Raw genomic sequence first — 7,479 nt, forward strand, 5'->3', positions numbered from 1 at the left:
TTGATGGCTATGCTGGTGAAAGTTGCTATGGAATGTGCTACAATGGTGTAGCAAGTATGGAGTTTTTCTATGAAAGAGAAAGCAAAAATGGATTTGGAAGGAGACCATGACAGTGCGGTAGAGGATGACTCTCTATTCTCTTTGGTCGAGGATGAAGTGGAAGAGTAGGTGCATGAAGCTAACAAGGCGGAGGAGTTGATTGATCTTGAAGGGCCTGCTGATGAAGAAGGGCTTGATGATGCTAGAATTGAGTGCATTACAGATATAGAAGAAAGCATGGAGCCCATGGTAGAAGAGGAACCAATGCAACATGTGTGCTCTGTGGAAGATGAAGGAGATTTTGAAGGTGTCCGGAAGCTTTTAAAGGAGGTATGCAACTCATGGTTGAAAAGTATGCTTGTAAGTGTAGCTACGTAGTGTCTTATCCGATACGGGGTTTCCTTGAGAGGAGCTCCACTTTACATAGTTGGGAGGGAGGGTCATGTACTGGATCAAATGATGTGCTGGTAGAGCCAGATGTGTTGAGAAGGCAAGTTGATGCTTGAAGAGGTGCAAAGGTTCTATGGGCCTATTGTGTGCATGGATGGCTACGTACTTGGGTGAAACACTATTGGAGATTGATGCAAATGGATGGAAGAGAAAAAAGGCAGGTGTTTGATCCAGGATTTCAGACTATGCAAGGGGTGGGGCAACCCACTTGAGGACTGGTGGCAGTAAGGCTTTGCACATATGGTAGTGTTTTTTGGCTTTGCTCGTGGTGTTTTCTAGTTTTGCAATTCCTAGGCGAATGAAACAGTTACACTTTTGTGGTTGAACATGAATGTTCAACAAGGGGGTTGGGCAATGATGGTGTAGCCAAAGCATGTCGACTATAGCAGAGGGCACAAGAAGTGTTATGTATGCTTGACAGATGCATGACAAAGGGCTAAAGCACATATAGAAGGCATGGGTAGGTAGGTGGCAGTAGAGATGTATACCTAATGTGGTTTTTTAGGCCAGAAGGGCTTCAAAATGGGCCAATTTGGATGGTAGTAAGCTAGTCTAGATGGCTCATCAAACAGAGCTATGGATTTCAAGATATGGGTATTCAAAGTTGAAGCAGTTTGCAAATTCTTGACGGGTAGGGCAGGTGGAGATAGGTGGTCAAAGATGAAGTGAATGCATGGGCCTAAAGTGCTCATCATGTGGAGTATGTTGGTCTTTTTGGATCGACGATCAAACTCTTGGTTGCCAAGATATGGTCAGTTGAAGTTTTACCAGGGATGGATTTTGTGGTAGTTTGGTCGCATTGGAGAGTGTACCATTTGGGAGTTTTTTGGGCTTTGACCAGGTTCTAGAGTGTGGTGCACATGGTGGGAAGTCTGCACGAGTTGGCAGTTTCTCCATTGGGCTCATGGTGGCTAATATACGGCGGGTAGAAGTTGGTGCCAATTGCCAATGATGTGAGATCAAATGATTGGCCTCAATTGGCGGGATTGGAAGGACAGAATGGGGTGGGATTCATAAAAACCGGAGTTGGGAATTGTAGTTTTCAAGCGTCGTTGGCGGCTTGATGATCAGAGTCTCCAGCAGTGAATGCCTAAGGGTCAAAGTAGGGGGATCAAAAGGTTTCTTTTGAAGATTTTTAATGAACTTGAAGCTTTTTTGGGGCGAGTTTGGAGGGCAAGGCCCTGCGGCCGTTACATGTCAGCCAAATTGACCTACATGTGTTGCTACAAATCCCAAGATTGGGGTATATGTACTAAAGGCGGACTCCTCTATGAGCATCACATGGGAGAGAGAGGGAGCTTGGTGAGCTCCGTGAGCTATGGCGACCCCATGGGGCGTTGTTGCGGGCGACGCTCGCGAGTGCTAGCCTTCGGTGGTGGTCCCTCAACAGCCGTCAATGACATTAGTGTTGGGACGATTGATGAGGAGCTTATGTGGCATCTCTGCTAGGGGCTATTCCCACGCCCTTAAGGATCGATTAGTTTTGAAGGTAAAGGAGGGGGCTCCCACCAGTGGTGGCGCCGGGAATACTGCCCAGCATGGGGGCCCACACACGTGAAGCTTGGAGGCTAAGTAAAGCCAAAAATAACACGACTTCACATGCAAGGAAAGTGCTAAAAGAAGGAGTAGTCAAACAGAAAAAAGGAGAATTGCCCACGGCCTAAGGGGGCCCTATTTTTTTTCCATTGTGGGTCGCTTTTTGGCCAAAGAGGAGCTCTTGGGAGAGCTCAAAGAGGATTTTTTGATTGCTTTGGGACTAAGGAGGGCACCAACAAGAGATTTCCCAGCACTCTCAATGAGGAGAGCTCCACGGAGGCAAAGCCAAGGATTGCCAAGGTGCTTTTGCACTCGTGGATGTCGTTGTCGACTTGGAGTATTGGAAGGATTTGAAGATCACTCATCTCCTTGATCCTATGCATATATTCAAAAAGGTAGGCCAATGTTTGTGGAAACATCTTATTAGTTTGAAGATCACTCATCTCCTTGATCCTATGCATATATTCAAAAAGGTAGGCCAATGTTTGTGGAAACATCTTATTAGTTTGAAAGACACGGAAGCATCTCCAAGCGACTTAAAAGATCAATATTACAAACGCAACTTGTGGCCCCATGTTGATGAAGATACGGGTCAAAAAGAAAATGGACCTGCACCATGGGTTCTTACCTCCGAAGACATTGACATGATTAATCAAAGAATACGATCTATCCGCATACCCATGGGATATGGTGCCTCATTGAAGAATATATTAAATGTAGATGACACGAGTCTTTCGAGCTTGAAGTCATATGAATGACATAATTTTATCAAGGTAGCCCAATATTTTTTTAGTCGTAACAACTCCTTCCTCCAACTAAGAGATACTAATTTGACTGTAAATTGACACATGTACCGTGTTCTCCCCCTTGTTATTTATGGTTGTTTAATGAGTGGTATCCAAGATGTTATCTATCATTTAGGAAAGCTAACAAGGTGTGTGTATAGCTTGTGGATGTTTGTATATGTATTTTGCTCGGGGTGAAGCAATGATCTAGGCAAGCAAGCCATGAGTAAGATGTAGGACAAAGAGCCTATGGAATTAGATTAACTTACTCGATGGCTCAATTTTTTTTTTTATTCCCCCAGAGCCAACCTTCATCTACTCGATGTCCCGTAGTCTTCTTTCTCTTTGTCGTGGACCCAACATAATTTCTTTCTCTCTGAGCTTCTGTGTAAGCATCGTGATGATGTCGTTGTTTCCTTTGAGTTGTTGAGCACAATGCTATTTTTCTTTGTATGCAATGTCTCTCTCAAGCTGTAAAAAATCACTGTGTGCGGTCGTGCATGGTATAGCCGTACAGATCGTTATGGCCATCTCCGACATAATTCACCAATGAAGTAATGTTCTTGAAAGGTGGAGTTGAGTTTGTGATGGTATGCTTAGGATACATTCTACCATCGACCCAAAGGTCCATTCTTTTCTTTCTTTGTGTCCTAAAATTCACCTTTGAAGATTCAAAAATGGTGTGTTGCTTGTTTTTCTTGCTGAGGGGCTCATATTCTCATGGGAGCTCTATATGCGGATGATACATGTCCTTTTGATTCCTGGCAAAACTTCTATGTGGAGATGATGGCAACATCTAAACGACTAGCAAAATGAGGAGAGGCCAAAGTAGGCAAGAGCACGAATGAGGGAAACTTGAAAGGGGTGGAGAAAAGACATTTGATGCAGGATGGTCAATGACAGCTCTTAGTTTTGAAAAAACCAAAGATTGAGATGTTCAACATTCAATTCCGAGCCATCCTAGGTTATCATTACATGAACACCTTTTGAGTTTTTTATTAAATGTACCCTGCAATGTGGTTGGTTTTAGGATATTTGAAAAAAAAATGAAAAATGAAAGTAGCGGCTTTCTATTATCTCTCTCTATGCTTGCATGGCATTTTTTAAAAGGCCCAAAATTGAGTCCAAACTTTCCCTAATGATTTGCCCCACCTTAATCACTTCCAAATGCGAGTCAAACTATACACAAGGCAAGAGACTACTATTCTACCTAGCTAAATCACCTCCAGTGTGAGCATTGCTCTACACTTGGTAGGCAACCATGAAGTAAATCTACAGAAGTTACTTTTAAGTGTAAGCATGGCTCTACACAAAGAAGTAACTACTAATTGAAGGTAAATTGAATCACTTCCAAGTGTGAAATTTTTCTACACATGGTAAACAATCACTAACTTAATCTAACTAACTTACTTCTAAGTGGGAGTAAAACTCTACACAAGATTTATTAACCAAAGTTTTTATTTGCAACACTATTTCTAAAAATCACACTTTACATCGAATTTTAAACTTTTTATCTTTAATTAAGAGCTCAATGGATAAAAAGAATTTTTGTTTTTGTTTTTGGGGTTTTAAAGTTCACCTTTGGGGTGAACTCATGAAAAACCTTTCAAGAAAGATGCCCAGAATGGTGAAAGGTTCATGGATGCCTCTAATATAGAGCTTATATTTTATCAGACTATATTTTGACCGAACTACTAGGAAATTATACAAAACAACTCTTTTGTTGATGTGGCATCATATAATACGTGCATTTAATTTATATTTTGATTGCAATGAGGTTTAACACAAAGGAAACCTTTGTACTATCACTCCATAACATGTAGAGAGAAGAACTTAGTCATCATAGTCCATCTTTACAAGAATATAACCAAAATGAAGAAAGTAAGGAAACTACCTTCTAGACGTAACTCATAAAATTGAAGGATGGCTTATTGAATCATTTTTAGGTCCACATATATATTTTTCCACCTTGTTTAAAGAAACCCCTTCTCTAAAGATCTTGAACAATTTTGTTTAGCTTTCCCCCTTGTCTTTGTCCTGCATGTAGCATAGAACGAAACAAGCACTGCGTCCTTAACGTGTAGGTGTTCCCCAATGTGAGAGAGCACATCTTCATTTGTGACCTTCTTTCCAAGGTTGACCTTGCATAGGACAAAAACAGGTTCTTGATAATGCCTCACTCTCTTAGGACATCCTTAAGAAATGGAAAGATAACCTTATAGGCCTTAATGTTGATTCCCGCTTTGTTGTAAATATGTTGCTTGGCACCTTCACTCACCACATTTGCCAACTTACACACCAACTCCTTGGTGACCGCATCACTAATAGTCTTCTCCCCGCGTGAGTGCACGATGGAAATCACATCACATGTATTGAAACAACTAGTAAAAAGGTTGACTCAATCTTCTTGGTTTGATCAACCACATGCCTCTTGAATAAAGTTCGTGGATTGCAACAAATAAAATGTGAGTGGTGAGTGTAAAGTGGAGATGTAGTTACAAGCGAATCACCTTGTAGCCAAAAATCATCGTTTACATGCTCCACCCAAGTATGCAAGAGTTTTAATAGATGCAAATGTACGCCGCTGTTCTCTTGCATCAAGGGATGTTTTTCAAGTGCTCAATGGTGTTGCCAAGCTTTGAAATATTGGCATCCTTCTTCTACATTTATTGTTGGAGGGTTGTGACCTCTCTCTCTCTCTCTCTCTCTCTCTCTCTCTCTCTCTCTCTCTCTCTCCAAAGAGACAGTTTTTTCTTGTAATGCCAATGTGTTCTGTTGAAGTACTTGGCATTGGTGCATCCACCAATGCAAAGAATCACTTGGACCCATAGTTGCTTGCAATAACTTAGTAGGCCTGCTTTTCCTCTCTCAATATATTGAAGAGATTTGGAGAGGCTTCTGAATTTTGGAGAGGCTTCTGTAATGCCAACATTTGGGTCCATCGACCCAAATGTTGGCATTACTATCACCAACAACATGACCTTCTTGTGATGATCTTTGCCTACCTACAAGTGGCACCTTCAGTGAAAAATCCATGGGCAAGTTAATATGTAAGCTTTTGTGTGCGGACTATGTGGTGGAGGGACAAGGTTTGTGATGTTATTGAGCACCATAGTAGCTTATCCGAAGAAAACATAGGGTTAGAGGGGGGTGAGGAGGGTTTAGTGTTATAATAAACTATAAAAGCGACTCCCTTGAACCTAACAATCTTACTCAATGTAAACCCACTTATCATAGAGGTCACCCTCTTCTCCTTCTTCTTCACCTTCCTCCTCTTCCGATGAAAGCTATGGCTATTCTCTTAGAGAATACAAGAGGAGAGGACATTGCAAATTATACCCTGCATGGCGAAGATAAAAAAAGATCAAGAAGTTCAAAGAGGGAGGAAAGAGTGTCTCTTTTCTCATGTATGATGGCACCTTTGGTGCCACCGACAAAGTATTGGCCTTCATCCAACAATTTGATGCGGCCTTTGGAGACGAGGGTTTCATGGAGTCCTCTAACCTACACCATGTAGCTAAGCACTTTTAGAAAACTATTCGTCAATGGTGGGCTAGCCTTCATGGTAATGGTGAAGCCCCAAAGACATGGAAAACTCTACAAGTTTCCCTAATGAAGCAATTCCTTGCAAGCGATGCCAAGGACTAAGTGCTCACCGAATGGCAAAGTTTGAAGCTACTCCTCAATGAGTGTATCCACAAATATGTAGACAAGTTTTGGGATTTACATCTCAAAGCTACAGTCTTTCAAAGGATAGACTTTGCCAAACAAAATCAACAATTTTGTGCGGTATTACCTGAAGAAATGGTCGAGTATCTCAACTCACAACGGCCTAGCACTATCATCGAAGTCATCCACCACACTATGGTTGCTTCAAGGATAAATTTCCAACAAGGGGCGAGAAGAAATTTCAAGCCCATGGAAAACAAGGATCAAAATGAAGCTAAAAGGAAGAGCAATGCTCAAAACTCTTCCCAAGGCAACACCAACACCAACAACAACAAGGCCAAGGAGAAAGGATCTTATAAATGTACGCAATGACACTCCTAGAGCTTCCATGGTTGAAGCTCCAAAAGAGGATACTCATTGCAAAGGCTCATCACTCTCCTATGCTTGGGGAAAAGGGAGCATGATGCCTTCATCTTGTTTGACCTTGGCTCTATTCACAACTTTATATCAACGGAGTTGGTTGGGCATTCAAGCTTTTGAGATGGGAGATAATGTAACTGGTAACACAACTTTCAAGGGATAGCAAGCCTCCATTACTTCCTTGATTGGGAAGTTGAGGCTTCATGTCCAAAGCTACGTCGACAAAAAGACCTTTTATCGCTCCTCTCCAACATGAGGATTTTATCCTAGGGGCACCATGGTTCAACCATATGGCTGCCAACGTGAAGTTCCTTGAAAGCAAAATCTACTTCGCCTACAAGGAAAAGAGCATGTACATAGATGCGAATGAGTCGGGGAACACCATATCCCTGGTAAATACGCTTGCTTTTGATAATTCAATGAAAAACTCTATTTTTGCGTATATGATTTTTGTTAGAGAATCTGTGAATGATTCTAATGTTTTCACAAGTAGCAATAAAGGGAATCAAGAGGAATTAGAGCTGTTTAATTTCCTAAATGGATTCCAAGATGTTTTCATTGATGACATTCCTAGTGAGCT

Source organism: Adiantum capillus-veneris, chromosome 6, assembly GCF_014529385.1.
Source record: "Adiantum capillus-veneris isolate H3 chromosome 6, ASM1452938v2, whole genome shotgun sequence".
Classification (NCBI taxonomy): domain Eukaryota; kingdom Viridiplantae; phylum Streptophyta; class Polypodiopsida; order Polypodiales; family Pteridaceae; genus Adiantum; species Adiantum capillus-veneris.